This window comes from Canis aureus, chromosome 8 (assembly GCF_053574225.1).
Source record: "Canis aureus isolate CA01 chromosome 8, VMU_Caureus_v.1.0, whole genome shotgun sequence".
Lineage (NCBI taxonomy): Eukaryota > Metazoa > Chordata > Mammalia > Carnivora > Canidae > Canis > Canis aureus.
Window position 1 is genome coordinate 32,897,723 of NC_135618.1, and position 20,905 is coordinate 32,918,627.

Sequence of the window (20,905 nt, forward strand, 5' to 3'; positions counted from 1 at the left end):
CATTGCTCTTAACATCCCTCCCTCTATGATGAAGCCTGAAAAACCCTCTAAAAAGACACCTTAAGGGCACCTGACTGGCTCTATCATTAGAGCATGTGACTCTTGATCTCAGGTCATGAGTTTGACCCCTATGTTGGCAGTAGAGATTACTTAGGAAAAAAAAGACACCTAATCTGTATTCTGGTGCCTTATGAGGTCTCCCCAGACACTTACTCATACTCATCTTCCAGAACTCCTATATTGTGCATTTTTGCATGCCTCACATTTGCTGGAGCACTGCATCAGAGTAGGCTTTTGCTTATCTGAAGATTCCTTAGATTGACACTTTATTATGACTACATGTTTGATTTTCTGATACAATTGCAACACTAAACAAGGGCTTTTAGATTCTCTGATCATGCTCTTGAAAGAGCCTCATGTCAGTAAGATTCACTAGCTCTAGAACGCTAGCCTGAACAATCATTCAAGTCCAATTTATATAAGAGGGAATTTGGAACATTTGGTTCCTCTTATACTCAAACTAATGTGTCTCTCAAATTTCTACCATATATTTCATCTCTCTCAAGAAGTATTTCACAGCCTCTTTAGTTGGATTGCTCTCTTCTCCCCCTGTAATCCAGTTGAACCTTATCTCTTTCCTGTAATTCACATCACATACTCCTTTTTCAGAATTTTTTATATTTGTGCCTTTTACTTTTAGTATATCACATGCTCTAGATAAAGCATTTATTTTACTTTCTACGATACCTACATCAGAATATATCTCATAGCAAATATTCAATACATGTATGATGAGTTGAATTGATATAAGACTCTCACCTAATATTTGTAAAAGTCCTTTACACTTTTGAAAACAAAAGTAGAGATATAGACATATGACAGAACAAGGGATGCCATCAATGCCCAATTCCAGATAAGAACATTGAGACTCAGAGAGTCGTAGACATATGACTTCAAAACAAGAAGCCTAGTTCTCACAGCTTGTCCAGAGTTTTGCCACAACCCCGAAGAGCTTTCTAGCCTCAAATATATCTATGATTCATAAGTTTGTGGTGATACTCCAGTGTTCTGGAGATAATACAGAAGTCAAGCCATTGCCTGATACATGCATCTTTCCTCTCCTACATCGAAATAATTGTACTGTTTATTAAGAAAAAAAAGGTTAAAATAAAGAAGAGATGACCATAATGCTATGTTACCCCATGTAGCACCTCAGAGGGAAGATGTAGAACTAAATATGTTAACATGGAAGCGTCTCTAAGACATGAGGTTAAATTAAAAGTCCTTTCAAAATGACAAACCAACATTACATCATTTATATATTAAAACCATAAAATATAGGATACTATATATTCTCTAGAACTGCGTATGTATTTATGTAAATGCATAGCAAAAGGTCTGGAAGAGTGTACCGAACAGAAGTCATTACCTCTGAGAATCAAGGAGAGGGAGACTGGGGTTAGGATGCCAGCCATAGAACTGAACTTCAGAGGTTGCTTTTTTTTATTCCCCCTATTTAAATAATGTTTTAATTTTTTTTAGCAAGTAAAATGTATTCTGGCCCTAAGCCAGATGCCAGAGTTCAAATCCTGTGTCTGCCATTTACTACTTGGGTGAACTTGAGCAAGACATTTTCTCCACCCCTGTTTGTCATCTACAAAATCTTTATAATACACCCCCACGATAGGCAATACCGCCTTCATGGGCAACAAACACTTTTTTTAAAAAAAGATTTTATTTATTTATTCATGAGAGACACACACACACACACAGAAAGGCAGAGACACAGGCAGAGGGAGAAGCAGGCTCCATGCAGGGAGCCCGATGTGGGACTCAATCCTGGGTCTCCAGGATCACGCCTTGGGCAGAAGGCGGTGCTAAACCGCTGAACCACCTGGGCTGCCCACAAACACTTTTTAAAACAAATTTAATACTTGGGTTAACCAGCAGAATCTTTAAATAGAAAACAGACATCCAAATTCCCCAAAATATGTATTTTACCTTTTAGAGTTTCCATATCATATCATATAAGTTTCTATATACCATATATTGGAATCTGAAAATGAAAGTTAACAATACCAATTTAGAGATGCCATTGAATTGAATTATGTCTTAATAATTATGTTCTAATGTTATAGGTTAGACAGCACTAAAATATTACAGAAATCTTCATGTGGAAAATTCAGCAAAAATTTAATAAACTCTTTATCTATTTGAATAATTATGTTAAACACACCTTCTTCTGTATAATATCAACTTTCTATACTGGGCTACATGTTCTTATGAAAGAGTTTTCTTCAATGGTTGCAAATTTCTTTTCACTATCATTGATTCCTCAATTTTGGAAATTTTTGACACATAGCAAAATGATTTCCTAGAGCTTAATATATATGTAAAGGTGAAAGAAGTAGCTCAAATGGTTAATCCAAAATGAAGCCTAGGTCATACCTAAATGGGTCTTAAAAACCTATTTACTGCTGTATAAAGAAAACAAAAGAATTTCCACATTAACTCAATGACGCTGCTACTTTATTTTACACGCCTAGTTTAATTAAAACTGAGACTGTGCCAACAGGGAATAGCAAGCCTTGTTTTGCTCAGAAACTAAAAGCCTTAAAAACTTCTGGCCTTCACCCATTTTTTTCGTTTGTTTTTCTTAATGTTCTTGTTGAGAAAACCCACAATTGAAAATAATTTTGTTTAACATCATCTCCCAATATTTCCTGAACCTATACTCTGGGCCAGGAATTGTGCTAGATACTGGTAGTATAGATGAAAATACGTGACATTCCATGGCTTTGTAAAACTTGCAATCTAAAAAGAAAAACACAGAAAGAAAGAAAAAAAAAGAAAAAGAAAAACACAGAAGCAAACAAGTTTCTTTGTTTTGTTTTGTTTTGTTTTTTGCAATTGATCTATTAGAACTAAGGCTCATGGGGCAGCCTGGGTGGCTCAGCGGTTTAGCGTCGCCTTCAGCTCAGGGCCTGATCCTGGAGACCCAGGATCGAGTCCCACATCAGGCTTCCTGCATGGAGCCTGCTTCTCCCTCTGCCTGTGTCCTCCCCCCCACCCCCACCCCACTCTGTCTCTCATGAATAAATGAATAAAATCTTAAAAAAAAAAATAAAGAACTAAGGCTCATCTGCTCTAGCCATACACACACACAGTTCTTTAAAAGCAATTACATTCATCCTTAAACCTATTATTTGAGGGGAAAAGAGGCAAATTTAATCCAAACAATGTCAATCATGTTATATACTAATTATTTGTTATTAGTGATTTTTTTCCTAAAGTCTGTTTTTCTGGCTCAAGATATTATTTTAATTTTTTTTTCTAACTTGATCTTTATATCTACAACAGAAATATCCCTCCAAAATTCATTGTGGAGACATTGAAATGAGAAGATCCATTCACCAAGTGATTTTCTTCTAGGCTCTGCGTTATCTTAGATCAGAAGACTTGGATAGATCTTGATTAGCAGCACACTTCTTGTCCAGGAGCCCCAGGACATCTCTAGCTCAAATCGTAGCATTTAAAAAGCGGTCGTGAATCTGTTGAGGGATACTGTCCCGTGGACACCTGCTATAAATCCGAGTCAGTGATATACTTTGGCAACGTTACTTTCCAAGTGTTTCTGTTTGATATAATCAGGCCTGACTGCCAGCTTATGTTTCTGTCAAGTCTATTAGGTATAATTTTTAGTTGATGTAATTCTTTTAAAGCCAAATCAGAGTGCTGTGCGGTAAATAAAGCTCACTCTTCTTCACAGCAGGCAACTGTGTGATTACTCCTACTAACTTTGTTTCTCTACCCCTTCCAAACCATACATATCACCAAGGAGATGCCCAGGTGTAAGAGGGAAAGAATAGAGCGTTCCTGAACTGTAATGATGTGTACTTTATCAGCCACTGGCTTGCACAATGAAAGAAGTAGTAATTGCCCGACGATGTGTCAGGTGACCTTTGGGTTTTACATAGAAAAGAATTCAGAGGCGATAATACAGAACAAGTAAAAGTGACATTTTTAATATCACAGCTGGAGCAGAACAACCTACTATTTAGTCTACTATTTCCATGTGAACACCGAGTACTTGGGTTGGCTTTTTCATGTCACAAATTTGACTGCATTATTTGGACTTTTCGCAAGTTGTAAATAAGCACTATGGTTACTGATTTCAGATAAATATTCTGATCTTGGATATTTTCAGTCTTTCTGTGCTCTGAGCTCCTGTAGTGTCTAGTCTGAATCACTCGACTCAACACTTCATTAAATGTAAGCCTTTGATTGCATTCTTGGGTATAAAACAGAATCTTCCATTTCTGTTGTAACTCTCATCCACCTATAAAGGACTGGCACATAGTAGGTTTCTGATAAAAACCTTTGGATTGTTTCAATCTCTTAGTTCCAGACCTGTTAAACTCTACTCAGATGGTTAAAGTACTGCAACAGGAAGGGAAATGTTAGTCCGCTTTACAGAGAATACTATGAAGCAATTTTCAAAGGAACAGTAGGTTCTTGGCAAAAAAAAAGAAACAAACTCAGAAATCCTAAAATAATTTCCTTTCTGTTACCTATGGGCCACCCTATAGTTCGATGCAAGATTCAGAGATACTTTTAGTCTCTAAATATTTTGCAAGAGGGAAAAGAAGTGTTCCAATCTCAAGAGAAATTGAAGGAGATGCAGCATTCAAAGACCACATTGAAAAAAAATGTCTGCTTCTGAATTAAGAACACCAGTGGCTCATTACTCTAAAAAAGACCACACATATACAAAAAAAAAAAAAATCAATAAAATTTGAAACAGGCTAAAAATTAAGTGTTTTTATCAAATAAAAACTGAAATTAACAAAAACCCTTATTTATTCAGCACTTCTATTGCACTTATATAAGATTGCTTTACAAGAAAAAAAAAGATTGCTTTACAAGTACTAGGAGCTTAGATATTAATTTATTTCCCAATATATTCTGATCAATCTAAATATGTATTAAAGACAATAATAGAATCCCTATTTCTCAATAAAAAGTTATTAATTAACAAGCAAGGAAAACTGTTCTAATTTCTAACATGTACCGATTTGGTAATTAAAACCATGATATTCTGAGGCATGAGACAAAGTTCTTAAGTATTTAAAGTAGGAATTGGACAGCTGTCCTAAAGCAAAGTAAAACAAACCAAAATTCTCACGGATTTATATAATCTCATCTGTTCCCAAATGGCTCTTGTTAAAATACCATTTACCTTATGTTAACCCAAGGAAAATCAAATAGTTTTGTTCCCCTCCCCCTCAATTGCCAGCTGAGTGATAAGAACGTTTATGGCACTAGAAGGTCTAGATCAGGAATCAACACGAATCCTTCCCCACTTTCCTTTCTCGGCAAACATCTCTTACCACTAAACCAATGTGGTTTCCACTCAATCCCTCAGGCCACTGAACTCCCACGCTTTGAAGAGGAACTCCAGAAGCCATTAGACCATTTGACAAGGGATAGTAATTCACCTCAATATGCCCTTCAAATCTGTTAAATAGATGATAGCAAGCTGGGTGTTCCTTCTGTGCTGCAGTTCAACTGCTAACTCAAACAGCTGTGAAAAGTGAGAGTGGAGATACAGCAACTGCATGGCCACCTGCTGTTTTCTGTGACAGGTGCCACTGCCCCTTGACACTGAAATGCATATCATCATCATCACCCAAAGCCAGGCAACTCAGGAGTTTGGGGATATATATATATATCTGAGGATTTACACTGTCATCCTAATACTAAAAGTAATGGCTAATAACCTCTCTTCCAAATGTATGTTTGCAAAACTGTCAAGCCAGGATGGTATTTCTGCATTAGAGAAATAGTTGCCTTTTCCATCAGCAGTCCTGGCTTATTTTCTTTATTTTCAGTATAAATTAAAACAAATGATGGTTCTAGGATTACTCATATGAAGAAAGGAAGCTTTGGTTTCTCACTTTCTGGACAAATATACATCATAAGCACATTTTTAGGAGCCGTGCTCAACTCCAGCATAAAGATCCTCTCTTTTATAAGCACTAATGATCTATTATTCAAGCCAAAATGTTGTAGGCTTTATGGTTTTCACTTAATATTCAGACCAACTGCTCATGACTATGTAACATCTCATATCCCGTCAATGTCTCCAGCTAGAGAAAAGTTGAGTATGTTTTTCTCTCTTATTTGAATTGGGAAATTCAAATAAATGTGAATCAAAAGAAGAGTCAACCCTTTTGTAAAAATAGCTATTATGGTCTGCTGGCTGACTGATTAAGAACAAAGTATTTGATGAGAAACTGTGTTCTAAATTGAAACCAAATCCATACATGGCACCTTCATCAGAAGGAAAGTAGACACAAACATAAGACTTTCTGCTCTCATGGGGCTTTCCTTTGACAAGTAGAGCCACCTCCCACCCTCTAAAAAAAGGGGGGGAAAAAAGATCAACCTCTCATTATTAGCCCAAGAACACAATATGGGTATGGTAGCTGACTTGAATATAGAAAATAACTGGGTTAGCATTTATTTTTATAGTATGGGAATGGAGGCATTTCCTATTTTTATTTTAAGAAGATGATTCCCGTTTAATGCTGTTGTTGATTTAGCCCGTTTTTGTTTTTGTTTTTTTTTTTGATTTAGCCCGTTTTCTTATCTTTTGTGGATGACTTCCCAGTGAGTGAGCTGAAGGGAAACTCGTACAATTCATAAATACCCAAACATTGCTAAGCCTCTCCCCTGTACCTTTCGAGGCCAAAATTTACAGATAGATACTGAGGGACCCTGTGATGATGCATTGGATTAATTCACCAGCTTCTCACTTCTTTAAGTTTCTAAGAGACCAAATCTTTAAAGCTGACATATGGGAGAGTGGTGATATATTGCATTAATTCTGTAGCCCCTTACTTTCATTTTAGGTCCTATGTGTTTCAATGGACATTTGTCTCCATCACAGCCACATCACACCAAACATTTGATTTGTCAGTTCATTTGGTCAAATACCACTCAAAACAAGAGGTGCTCAGAGAGGAGAAGAATCTAGCTCAAGATCTGCAGCTGTTTTCTGAAGTTGACCCAAATGACTTTTTTTCTTCCAGTTTCTCAGAATCCTGCCTCTGTAGTTGTCTTTCCCTTTGGTCCTTCCAGGACTTCAAAGCGATAGTTTGGTGTATTCTCTCTCCCCCCCCCTTTTTTTCTCACTAATGAATCTATAGCAGCATGGATTTTCCATATTTTGTTTAATGCTAAGCATTAGAGTTTTCAGTTTATAGTTTCACTTCCTCTGATGCCATTCTTTCTGCTGTAGAGTCTCTGCCTAAGATCATAGTTTAAATATGTTTCCCATGCTTTTTCTGCAGTGACGGGCCTGGAATATAAGTTTATTATGGATGAAGAATAAGAAAAACACTGAGAACTGTAACACAAGCTCTGCCGCTACCTGTGAAACAAACTGAAACTGACTATAAAACAATTAATATTTGTAGTTTGTATATAAAAACATTTTCATGTCCAGTATTTCACATCATCCTCATGAAAGAGAGAAGCGAAGTGACTGTCAATCTCAGGATTGATTTGCATATGAAGAAACAAGAGTCTTTAACAGGTTAAGTCACTTGTCCATCACCACACGATTCTTACAGAACAAAATGGGGAATTTCACCAGGTCTAACAAGTGATGATCTTTCCCCCAAACCACCTTGCTCTCCAGTAAAAGTTAGAAAAACTGGGATTTAAAACAATAAGGTACAGATTAACATGGGTGAGAACAGGCAAATTCACAGTGGCGAGGATCTATTTGAGCCTTTCCAGCACAACAAAACAGGAAGTGAATATCCACATGAAATATGTGTATCACCGTCCTTGGAAAAAGGAAACATGAACTCTTCCAGAATATATGGGCCAAACACAATGTATAGTGCTCTGTATAGCTGCTGTTTTGTAAAACTCACATGATAATCACGTATTTAATGTTTGTCTTCACCATAAAACTGTAATCTCCACAAAGGGAAACTACATCAATTATCTGCATGAATACCAAGAAGGAAAATAAAGCAATTCTTCCTTACATTCTAGATTCCGGCCAGTGTCTGCTCTAGGGTTTCTAGGTTTACCAGGACTATACTAAAAGCTTCTATTTCATTCTATGCACAATATTGAAAAATAGGATACTTGAAACATGAATTCTCTGAATCCATTAAACCCAGGTATGGAATATCTGAACATGAGTCAATATACACTGATTACTTTTACAATGAGTACTCCGAAAGAATTGTCTCAAAGGTAGCAAACAATTTGACTGATGTGAAACAGTCGGCTGTAGAGACCTGTGGGCGTCAGTAAAGAATATTTGATGGATCAGACATAATAATGAAAATAAAGTCAAGAGTTATTCAAAATTAGACGGAAGAAGAAGGCAGTGTCTGATGAGAAGTGAAACAAAACAAAACCTAATAACAACACAAAAACAACCAAAAAATGAGTTGTTCAGGAGGAGCTCTGCCAAAAGCACTTGAGCCAGAAGGTAGGGTATCCTCCATTCTAACCAGGTAGCTTTAGACAGTCCATGTACGTTCCTGTGACTTCCTCCAATACTGTTATAGAAAGACTCTGAGATCACATGACAGAGCCCTTTAAAGTATATGCAAGTGATAAGTGGAGGTGGTATGCTGTACAATCTTGTGCAAGTATAATTTTATGAAAACAGACTTTACTACATTGGTTATTTTAAAGGGACTTTAAATCAGTACTGGTGAGAGAAGAAATAGCCAACTGTCTATGAAACAGATAACATGGTAGCCACTTTCCAACTTCAGATTTGAGCTTCAGTGAGCTATCATTTCCTCACATTCATGATATGGCCAATAACTGAAATTATATCTCTAGTCTTCATTGAAATTTCTATAATGTAAACGGTTTTGCTGTTCTCTCCACACAAATACACTCAGAGAACCATTAGCTATCACCGTAAGACTACGTCAAGGTTCATTTTGTTTTGTTTTGCTTAGTTATGTAGGTCTGGCCACTACTACAATGTTTAAATTAGGCTCATGCTTCCCTCTGTTAAAGAAGATAAAGAATGATTCATGTGCTTACTGCCTTCAGAAATGTTGGGTTAAAGGAAAATAGGCATTTTTGCCAGTGAAGTAATCCATATACTCAGAACAACTGCTACAGATAAATGGGCTTTGCAATAGGGAGTGATAGCCTTCCCATCATTAAGTAGGCCTATAGGAGACCTTACCTTCAATCTTCTTATTTAATGTAATAAGGAGTCTTTTTAAGGACTTGTCAGGGGACATAGTGGTAGATGAAACATAGCTCCAACTATGTCATCGTAGGCAGACTGAAGCCATGAGTCATCCAGTGTGCTGAGAAGTGGAGAGGTGTGTGCCATCTTCAGGCAAGCTTATCTAGACAAAATACATGTTAGGTTATGAGAACTGACAATTATGGAGACCTTGAATGCTGGTTTTTTTTTAACATAGGATTCAAATGAAAGGGAAAGTAGATGTAAGCCAACATGACTTCCATGTATCTTACAACGCAGCACAGTTGAAGGTGCGGAGTGGGATGGGGGATATTTAACTTGGCCTCAGGAAACCTGGATTACAATAAATTAAAATGTGATCTTGGGAAAAGCTGACATACATAATGTTTTAAAGGCATTTTAAATTATAACATTGCATCACTCTTGATAACTAAAAGAAACCACCATTGTTCATCTTTTGTCCAGTGTCATGGCTATTTCTAGTCTGTATCTGTCTAGAAGGTCAAAAGCAGAGTCTAAATTAGGACATCTCCCAAAGACAAACAGCATGGGGCATATTCAATATCAGCTTATTCAGGACGCACCAAAGGCATGATCTAAAGTTTTTTTCTCTGGCTAAGCCCTGAGTACAGACTTTAAAACTGTTCTCTATTTTCAGGTCTCTTTATTTAATGTTTTATGGAATCTGGAATCTGTAGAGAAGAGGGAATCACTTTTCTTTGTCAGTCAACATGATGGCATGACAACCAGTTGAAATGTGAAAGACTGTCAAATCAACAATTGTTTTGTCTACAGGATGCCAAATAACAACCAGTTTGATTGATTTGGGTTTATTCTTAAGTATAAATTTGTTCAGTTGTTGAAGCCTGTCGATGCAAGCCTTTAAATAATCATACTTTTTGTTTTCTTCACGGGGAACAAAGTGGTTTCAAAGATATTATCTCATTTTTATTCTGATTTCTCCCAACAACCCGTTAACTATCAGTAGAGCAAGTATTACTACATTTGTTTTACAAATAAAGATTACAAGTGGGATTTACAGAGCATAGGCCTAACTATCCCAATTAATTTGCTCCATTTTTTTTTTAGTGGAACTGAAAGAACTACAATGTTTTGTACATCAAATAATAGTGTGTAATTTTAGCCTAGCCCAAATGAAATGTTCAGTAAACAGTATTCAATTAGAGTCTTTTATTTTCCATCATCAACAGCAGAGTCTCCACTTTCCTGCTGGATTCTTGCCCTTCCATATATCTATTGGCATATGTTGAAGGCTCTCGTTGTCTTGAATAGCCTGAGTGCTGGAAAAAGCATCCAGCTTTGCCTCCTTCACTTAAAATTAAAATGGTTCCCCCCTCAAAAATATGAACCCCTGGTTCAGTTTCCATAGACCAATTCTACCAAAATGTCTTAATTAACATTTTAAAGATACTGAGGGTTAAGAAAGTAATTTGGTCAAGACCACTTGAAAGCCTATCCTTTCAATTACTTCCTTTTTTTTTCATTTTTAATGTCAAATCCTAAAACTCTATGGTGATCCTAGAGCCTCCCATCCATTGCACCAATGGTTTACTGTACCTCTAGGTAAGGGAGATACCAAATAGAAAAGGAAATGATTGTTCAACATCACCTATTAAAATATAAATATCATTTTATTTTATCCCTAGATGCAGTGTTCTTCAATGCCAAGTATTATTTAGCAAGAAGCTGGTTTTCTTTATTCTTTGGGGGCCTGTTAAAATAGCAAGAGCTGGCCCTGAATGCTTGAGCTGTGGATGGAGAGAACGTGCCATCTGGACCAGCCTAACCTGTGATCTATTTATTCCCACATTCAACAGACTTTATTGTCAGCCATGCAGGGAACAAGATAGACTCATGGAACTTCATGGAACTTGCAATCCAGCAGATGGCTCAGATATTGACTAAGTAAAAAGGAGTGTGATGGGCAGAAATGCAGGGTGCTGTCAGGGACATTTAACAGAGAGTGAACTTGGTCTGAAGCCCAGAGAAAGCTCTTCACCAGAAGTGACAAGATATTTATGCTGCAACCTGAAGTGTGACCATGAGTTAGCTGGAGGAGAACAGATTCAGGCAGCTGGAAAAACATATTCAGAGTTTGTGATGGTTCATTTTTGTGTGTCAACTTGACTAGATTATAGATCTCAGTTATTCAATTAAATGCTATTTAGGTGTTGCTGTGAAGGTATTTTGTATATGTGGTTGCATCTACTATCAGTTGATCTTTGGTAAGGGAGATTTTCCTTCATAATATGGGTAAGCGTCATACCATCAGTTGAAGGCCTTAAGACCAAAACTGAGGTTTCCCTGAGTAAGAAGAAATTTTATCTGGGGCCTGAAGTTTCACCTCCTGCCTTAGAGTTTCCAGCCTGCTTGAATCTACAAATTTCAGACTTGCTAACCCCACACTGTGTAAGCCAATTGCTTGAAATAAATCCTATATACATCCACACACACAGAGTACAATTCTTCTTTTTCCTCAAAAGTGTGTGTGTGTGTGGGGGGGTGTCTATATTTTTCTCATGTATATACACACAGAGAAAGAGAGAGAGAGAGAGAGAGAGAATCCTGACTAGTTTAGATGTTGGTACCAGGAAAGGAAGTGGGGAGCTGCTGTGACAAATACCTTAAAAGATGGAGGTAGCTTTGGAATTGGGGAATGAGTAGAGACTGGAAGAACTCTAAGGCACGTGATAGAAAAAGCCAAGACCGTGTTGACGAGACTGTTAGTGAAAGTATGGGTGTTCAAAGTGAAGTTTCCAAAAGAAATGAGGCACATGTTATCGAACAAGTGTAGGAAAGGGGGTACGTGTCATAAAGTGGCAGAGGACTTGACTGAATTGTATACTACAATTGTGTTGAAAGCAGGATTTGTAAGTGATACATTTGGATATTGAGTGAGGATATTTCCAAGTAAAGTGTGGAAGATAAGGCCTTTCTCCCTGATGATTTTATTAAAATGCAAGCAGCAAGAAGTCCATTGAAGAAGGGACTATCAAGCAAAAAGGAGCCAACACTTTCTGATTTCAGAGATTATCAGTCTACCCAGATTGCCAAGGATGATAAAATCAAGAAAATTATTGTTGAGAAAGCATGCTCTAGACAGGAGACTAAGGATGCAGCTGAGCAACTTCTTTTTTTTTTTAAAGATTTTACTTATTACTTATTGATTCATGAGAGACACAGAAAGAGAGGCAGAGACATAAGCAGACGGAGAAGCACACTACCCACAGGACTCAATCCCAGCACCCCAGGATCAGGACCTGAGCCAAAGGCAGATGCTCAACCACTGAGCCACCCAGGGGTCCCTTTTTGTTGTGGTGGTTTGTTTGTTTGTTTTGTTAAAGAGATTAGGTATGTGATTTTTGGATCCAATCATCCATCTCAGCAGAAGCCAAGTATAGGGCTGGAGTTACCCAAGGGTCTGTGGACGATCATTTTTGTCTAATGCTTGGATCACCTTGACCTACAAGGGAGGCCCCAGATGATTTTGAGAATGTTATACCAGCAGAAACATTTCCATCTGGGACCGAAAAAGACTGGATGAAATGAAAGAAGGTTGTTGTACTCCCCAAATTCTATAAGCAGGAAACAAGTTGTTAGAGATAAACAGCTGCAAACATCTGCTACAATTCAAGATAAAGGAAGAATGACAGAAGGTGAGGAAGCTACCAGTGAGGGCACAGAGGGTGAGGGAGCCACCACTAGGGGTGCACAAGCACACACAGCCCTCAAAAGCACCAGCTAGCATTCCTCTCTTGCGGGGTCACCAGAGCCACAATCCACAAGCAACTATCTCTGGCTGTACCTTGAGCTGCTTTAGGTTATTATTTTTATACAATTACTAATGCCTCTTGCTCCAACATGTTTTGACACACTCCAGGGAAGCACATCATATTTATATTACAAGTGGGGGAGGGGGTTACTAAAGTGACACAATCTGCCTAGACTCCAGTTTTCATTTTTTCAATTCCTGAAGAAAACTTCCCCCAATGATTCTCTATAATTTGATCAAATTCTGAATTCTCATTTTTTTATTTAAGATTACAGAGAGTCACTGGACATAATGCTGTGTGTCTTGATTCCGACTGCTTTCTGTTGCTTAACGTAAAAAATGTAAGTCTTGGCTCTTTCAGCCCCTGCAAATGTTCCATCCTCAAGCCCATCTCTGTTTCTTTAGAGACATTCCTATCCCTGTCTTAGTGCTCTCTATATATCCCCCTACCACTCTCTACCTACCCAATTCCTACTTATGTTTCGTGGCCACTTCATTTTCCAAAATCTTTCCAGATTGCTTGAGCCTACCTAGCCCTTCTCTTTTACATTGCACTTAAAGTCAATATCAAAACTTTACTTGGTAATTTTTGGCTTGTAACTTTTTACAAACTTTGGTTTGTAATTTCTATCTAACTGTTTAATGTGTTTGGCACTCATCTCTTCATTAACTATACCATAAGGTACCTGAGGATGTTGATTATTTTTTTTTAAGATTTTATTTATCAATTCATGAGAGACACAGAGAGAGAGGGGCAGAGACACAGGCAGAGGGAGAAGCAGGCTTCCTGTAAGGAGACCGATGTGGGACTCGATCCCAGGACCCTGGATCATGACCCAAGTCAAAGGCAGATGCTCAACCACTGAACCACCCAGGCGCCCCTGAGAACATTGATTGTATCTTCTATTTTTGCAAAGATCAAAACACAAGGAATAAAGTAAACAAGTCTTACTAAAGCTATAAACATTATGATTGAGCTGTAGAGCAACTGAAAGCATTTCTGGATCAGCAGGGAGTCTTCTTCAAACCTCACTCGCCCATCTCTGTGAACCTCTGTGCAGCTCTCTTCAGGCATCATGATCATCCAGGATGGGGTTTACATACAAGTCCTCAAGGCCTTATCTGCAAGGATTCTGTAGTGAGGACTTGACATCTATATTTTTAACAAGCCAATCAGGTGGTTCTGAAAGTTGGAGGACAATCTTGTAAGGATATTGCTGTAGGTGTTAGTAATGAAACTAGATGTACTGGGATTTGAGACTTGTCAGGAAGAAGAGAAGCAGAACCTATAGCCAGGGCCCTGGAGAATCTCCCACTCCCTGGATGCTGTGGTCGGAAACCTTGCACTCAGACTCCCTAACTCTTTCTAATTCTTCACTTGGCAATCCAGCCTTAAACTTACTAGGCTCTAGTAAGTCTTCTGTATCCACACTAACTCTTTAAAATATAATAAAAATGTATGAGTTCGATCCCTATACTCTCCCTGTGTTACAGATGAAGAAACTAAGACACGGAAGGTTATGTAACTTGCCCAAAGCCATAGACTAAGTATATAGCAGGGCTGAAAATCAAACCCAGGCCATCTGGCTCTAGAATCTGTATTTTTAACCACTGTAACCTCTATAAAACCACCACTGTGTCCTGCCTCATGGGCTCCACATTTTGGACTTATTGCACCTTTTTCCTACCTGCTAATATCAATGAAATAAAAAAAATAAGTACTCAATATCTATTATGTTTAAGATAGCATGATAACTACCTGGAATGCACCCCAGAATAAGATTCCATCCATCCCTGCCCTCAAGAAACCTACATTATAATGGAGAATTCAGGCAAGTAAAGTAACATATAAGCAAACTTACTGATGAGCATAGTAAGAGGGGCAAGAACACGATACTATAGGATGACAAAGGAAGGGAACCTATTTTAGTCTTGGGAGCTGGATAGAAAGCCTAGAGGAAAGGCCATGTGAGCTGAGATTTGAAAAAGCCCCGGAAAGCAAGCTAAGGCTCCCAGGACAGGTAGTGCTTAGCAGAGGATGGCCACTGGAGAATATTGCAGTCAAAGGTAAGGGCACATACAAAAAAACATGAGGTAAAAGAAAATTTGAGACATTCCAAATAATGTAAGTAGTGCACTGTCACTGTAAAGTACATACAAGAAGGTAAAAGGTAACAGATGAATGAAGGAGGAAATGTTTCACAAATCTTGATTTTTCTATCTTCACTGCTGACCTTAATAGGCCTACTCAAACTCTTGATTATTCTCCAGGCCCAGTAGTTCAGTTTGAAGTTTTCTTGACCCATGAAATAGGATTAATGGAATCCTAGTAGCTCAACAGAGCTCACCTTACACCCTTTCCTCGAATTTAATATGTGCCAATTGATCAATTAGCCTAATAAATGAATAGCTTATTTTTAAGCAGACCTAGGCATATGACTGAACATAATCTTCTCCAAACAAGAAAAACATCAAAGAGGATTCAGAACTCTATGTGTAAATATATCCAATAAAAGAAAGCTTAATCTAATACTTGAAAACTTGAATAATTTTTGTCAGTTGTTTAAACACTTCTAATTTATAGTTAGGGACCTTCATTTTCAATCTTCATTAACAAGCACAGGGCAATAAAGATGGTTCACTATATTAATAAAACAGAATTATTATGTGTTATTTATACAGGGCAGCAATAAAATCAGACTGAGAAGATTAAGCACTCTAGCATGCTGTAATTTATGTCAAAGCAATGTCCTACTTTGAAATCAGATTCTGGCTTAAACAATGAGTAGAACATATATTCAAAACAGCAAAGGAGGATGGGAAAGTAAAAAACCAGCTTTATGTAGAATATTGAGACTCTTGGACCAATTTAAAAAAGAGATCACTTAAAGAATATAATCTGAGACAAAGGAAGGTTAACAGTGGCTTATTCTCTCCTTCTTAATCCTCCATATTTAGTCAATGTCATTTCAAAAGCTACTTTCAAAAGAGCAAGTAAGGTAAAGTGTTTCAAATGTCCTCTGAGTACTCTAATGCTCTATTTGGCCCAGACACCCTGAGTCACTACCTAGAGAAACACAAAGAAAACATTGCAGTATATTTAGAGATGTTTAGTTCATAAAAGAATCTTGCACAATCAAAAAATTACTTAAAAAGAAAACCTAGTGCTAGGAACATCCTGAGCCTTACTCCTACTGCATTTATTCCTATTAAAACTATAAAGTAGCTCTTTGAAATAATTTTGGGATAAATGAACAATATGGCTTCTTGTAATGTTTCTGAGACCTGATTTTGAAAAATGTTTTAAAGCTATAATTTTTAATCTGGGGTCCTACCAAGACCTGTGCAGCAATATATTAGAGGAAAATGATAGCCAAAGATATAAATCTGTTGCATCATCCTGGAGAATCAATTTCACTAAAGAATTTTGGAGAAAAGTTCTGATTTTTTTTTTTTTTTTTTTACACTTAAGAGGTTTTGTCACACCCACATACAACCAAAATTACTTTTTGGGTGTGAGCCTAGAAAGTAGAAGTTTTTATGGGCTGCAAGTGACTGTCAAGTTTTATTCTTCTTGCATTATGAGGAAGCCCCAGATACTAGTATTACAGTTGAATTAAAGAGAATGGGTCATCAATGGAAGACAAATAGATTATGGTCTTGCCCTAGTCTGGGATCCATGGTTTTGGTTTTTTGGTTTTTGGTTTTTGGTTTGTTTTGTTTTTTTTTTTTTTTTTTTTTCAGAGCTGGAATTTGCCATATTTTCCTGAGTCATTTTGTATTACATGCATAAAACATTGACTCATCAAAATTATCTTAATATCTTGACACAAACGTGTTCATATATACTTTTTAAAATATATAGCCACTATTTTCCCATGTTGTAGAAGAATGAAAAATTCTAGAGTTTGACAATACATGTGAACTTAATCTTATGTTGCTTTTGCATTTTAAAAGCTTAAAGATTTTTTTAAAAAAATTCTTGCAGCAAACAAGGACTTGAGGTTCAAAAGAGAAAGTCTGTAGAAAACATCTCTGAATCTCAAGCTGTGTTATCCATAAAATGGGGATAGTTACTGCCCTGAAATTTCACACAGCATAATGTATATTTTATTTTTTTTTTTAATTTTTTTATTTATTTATGAGTCATAGAGAGAGAGAGAGACAGAGACAGAGACAGAGAGAGGCAGAGACATAGGCAGAGGGAGAAGCAGGCTCCATGCACCGGGAGCCTGACATGGGATTCGATCCCGGGTCTCCAGGATCACGCCCTGGGCCAAAGGCAGGCGCTAAACCGCTGCGCCACCCAGGGATCCCTGCAGTTACTTTTAAATCTGTAGATCATTATATGCATGTCAAGGGATCCTATTTCCATTGTGTGATCATATTAATTGTCTCCTATAGCCTAGCCCCACAAACATAAAAATACAAAATAAACTATACAAATACAAATGCAAAAGAAACAATAAAAGTTCATGAACATATAATTAATATTTCCTAAAAGCCTTAATGCACAGGACATGAAGGACTTGACCATCATTAACAGTGACCAGCACAAAGTCTGATGTGGCAAATATTTTAAAAATGGAAAACATGTTGAATATTGTATCTGTCCAGTTCCAGTCAGAAAAATACAGGCCAACGGCTATTTTAATCATGTTACTGAAGAACTGAAAGTGTAGAAAGCAAACATTACCATATCAGGGAGGTAGTAACTGCAAAAGCAGCTATCTTCCAAGGGGAAGAGGTTGATGACTTCAACTTAGGAGGTGGAGAAGTGCTCAAACAGCAGCTGACACTCAGATCTCTAAGGATGAAGAGATGTTTGGCTGAAGCATCTCCAAGCTTAGTATAGGGGATGGAGACCCGTGGGTCCAGATCTCAGAGGAGCTTATAGCTACCTGGGTTTTTTTTTTCCTTCAGCTCTCCAGTCTCCCTCTGGAATCCCATATTAGCTTAGCCCAACACAGAGGCAGCTCTAAGCTGGCAGAGCAGAAATGTGGTGAGCAGAATTCCAGGAGGAGCCTCACAATACAAGGGTGGAAGGGCAGGTTTGGACTGGCCCACTAGCATCGCACCTAGCTCAACCACAGGAACGGCAAACTGGATGAAGAATAAAGGGGCAGAGAAAGAAAGGAATGAAGGTATGAATCATTCATTCTGTGCCTGATTAGGCAAAAATCTAAGCTCCCCGAAGTGCTTTCTCAAACCTGTATTCCCAAGGACTAGATATAAGCTGAAATTTATGAATCATATCACATTCAAATGCACTAGGGAAGTTTGCTATTTAGAAGAATTTCACGGCAAATTGTTTTGCAAGACAAATAATCACTCACTAATTTAACTGATGCATAAATCACAATTTTCATTCATTTGGTTTGCTTAAGCAGATTGGATCTATATTGAAAAATATGAGATTCACATTATAAAATCTCTAATACCTACTTGGCTCCCAAAGGACATCCTCAACATATAATTTGCCAGATTGAGGTGGCACAATTTTAGACTTTGGAAAGATGATAAACTCCTGTTTCCTCACTCCGACCTGGGCCAGCCTTGAAGGTGTAGAAATTGGTAACATTGATAAAACAAAATTTAAAACTGTGAGAACTATTAAGAGAGAAAAGGGGTGTGTGTGTGGGGGTGTGTGTGTGTGTGTTAGACGGAGTTGTGCTACAGTCTTCTGGAACAGAAGGTCTTAATACCCCAGAAGAAAAATGGATTGTGGGACAGCAATTAGGTTGTCCTGTTTTGCCCCCACTGCATACTATCATGAGTAAATCATTGTTTCTCTTCCCTCATTCACAACAAGAGTCAAAAAATTATGACACTAACCCAGTAGCACCATAGTTAAGGCATAACAAGCACAGCTGGAATGATGAACAACTGATAAGTAATCAAATCAAAGTAGCAAGTCCCGACATTTCCTGTGCTATCTTCCACTCTTTCCAAAAATTAGGGCTGAAAAATTATACCTTAAGAGAAAATTGTTAAAGAATATAATGCCTTGGGAAAGACAAATGGAATATAGTAAATGCTCCCTACCTTATACTGCATCCACGTCTAACTCCTACATTCTAAATCTACTAAAAGGTGTGTCTGCTTGGACTTGAGTTGGAGCTTTTCAAGTTAATTATACATTACCAGACAATGTAGCTAGCATTCCTTTAAGATGAGATAACTAGCTAATTGAGAAGGGTAAAAACTAGAATACCAAGAGAGTTCAACAATCTAGATGGAGTCTAGACATATTACCATAAAAAATGCAAGAACACTAAAGACAAAGAGAAAATTTTTAAGTTGAGTAGATTGCTAAAAAGAAAAACAAATAAATAGCAACAAACACCTCAAGAGCAAGACTAGTGCAAAAGAGAAAATGGAGTGGTTTTTAAAGGTATTTAGAGGAAAGAAACTTTGAACATTAGATCTAGGTAAATTGACATTGGAATATATCAGTCTATACACATATATGAGAATACAAATCTTAAGAAGGTTTGGCACTCACAGACCATCTTTAAAAACACTCTGGGATAAACATAAACAAATCTAGAGATTTGCTAAAAGTGTGTGGTAATTTAATAAAATATACCATTATTTTATAAATCAACACAAACCACACCACTAAAGTAAATCCAAACAATGTAAAATTATAAATGATACATGCACAGAGGGAGTAGTGGAAGGTGGGTATCCTGGAGGAAATGTGAAGGGAATGAGGGTATAGATAAGTCTTATTTGGACAAAGATCTAAATATTGTCAAGCTTAAGAAGTTGAAAACAAAAAATAATAACATGTTTATGAGACTTATTCTATATAACACTACGATTGGAATGCATAGCTTCCATGGCAACAAAGAACCAACAAAAGATATGCAAGAAAGGAAAAAAGGGAAAACTTATATATGGCAAAAGGCTTAATATGACAATAATAAAACTAAATTAATTTTTTTTATGATAGTCAGAGAGAGAGAGAGAGAATGGCAGAGACATAGGCAGAGGGAGAAGCAGGCTCCATGCACTGGGAGCCCAACGTGGGATTCGATCCCAGGTCTCCAGGATGGCGCCCTGGGCCAAAGGCAGGTGCCAAACCACTGCGCCACCCAGGGATCCCTAAATTAAAAATTTTAAATTCACCAATTAAAAGCAGTAAACTATCACACTGAATAATACCAGTAACCTACTACACATTAAGTACATGTGATAGACTAGAATTAAAATGGTATTAAAGTTGAAATTTAAGTTTAAAAAGCCAGTATACCTCACAGTTATGAACCAAACACGTGAAGTAAGCATTTCAATATCAGAAAAGAAACAATATATATACACATACACACACATACACATGTACACACACACACATGCACAGGTGCTCACAAGATCATGCAAAGTAATGGTAAAATAAAAATGATCAAAACCTAACAACATAGCTTCAAAAAATATCAAGAAAAAAGCTGACAGAACTATAACGAGAAATTGGAAATTGAAAGTTGCTTAGTTTACATTGTTTTATTTTGTTTTTATGGAGAAAAAAACCCCACAGGGCATCTTCACAGACATAGAATACAGGTGGATTAAAGCTTTAAATGTAGGAGGAAAAAATGCATGAAAAAAAATATGGGTGATAGAAGAAATTTCAGAATACTTCTGTGACCTTCTGATAGAAAAGGACTTTTTAAGATTAAATCCTAATAACAAACACACAAAATATACAGTCAAATATATGTATTTGACTACACCAAATAAAACTTTGTGCCTAATGAAAGACAATATTAGATACAAATGAGATATATAGTTGGAGAAGATAATTGCAAAGTCCTAAAGTAAAAACATTGACATTTGGAGTATAA

The 20,905-nt window shown here is 37.2% G+C and overlaps 2 long non-coding RNA genes across 2 annotated transcripts in view; one reads left to right on the forward strand and one right to left on the reverse strand.

The window, feature by feature from the left end:
* Positions 1 to 3,747, forward strand: part of LOC144318072 (uncharacterized) — a 29,212-nt gene extending 25,465 nt beyond the window's left edge. Inside the window, exon 5 of the long non-coding RNA XR_013383927.1 lies at positions 3,361 to 3,747. This is a non-coding gene — a long non-coding RNA (uncharacterized LOC144318072). The remainder of the gene's footprint in view (positions 1 to 3,360) is intronic.
* The window catches only part of LOC144318071 (uncharacterized), a 35,014-nt gene that overhangs the window by 2,632 nt on the left and 11,477 nt on the right, over positions 1 to 20,905 (reverse strand). The window contains exon 5 of the long non-coding RNA XR_013383926.1: positions 2,002 to 2,056. This is a non-coding gene — a long non-coding RNA (uncharacterized LOC144318071). The remainder of the gene's footprint in view (positions 1 to 2,001; positions 2,057 to 20,905) is intronic.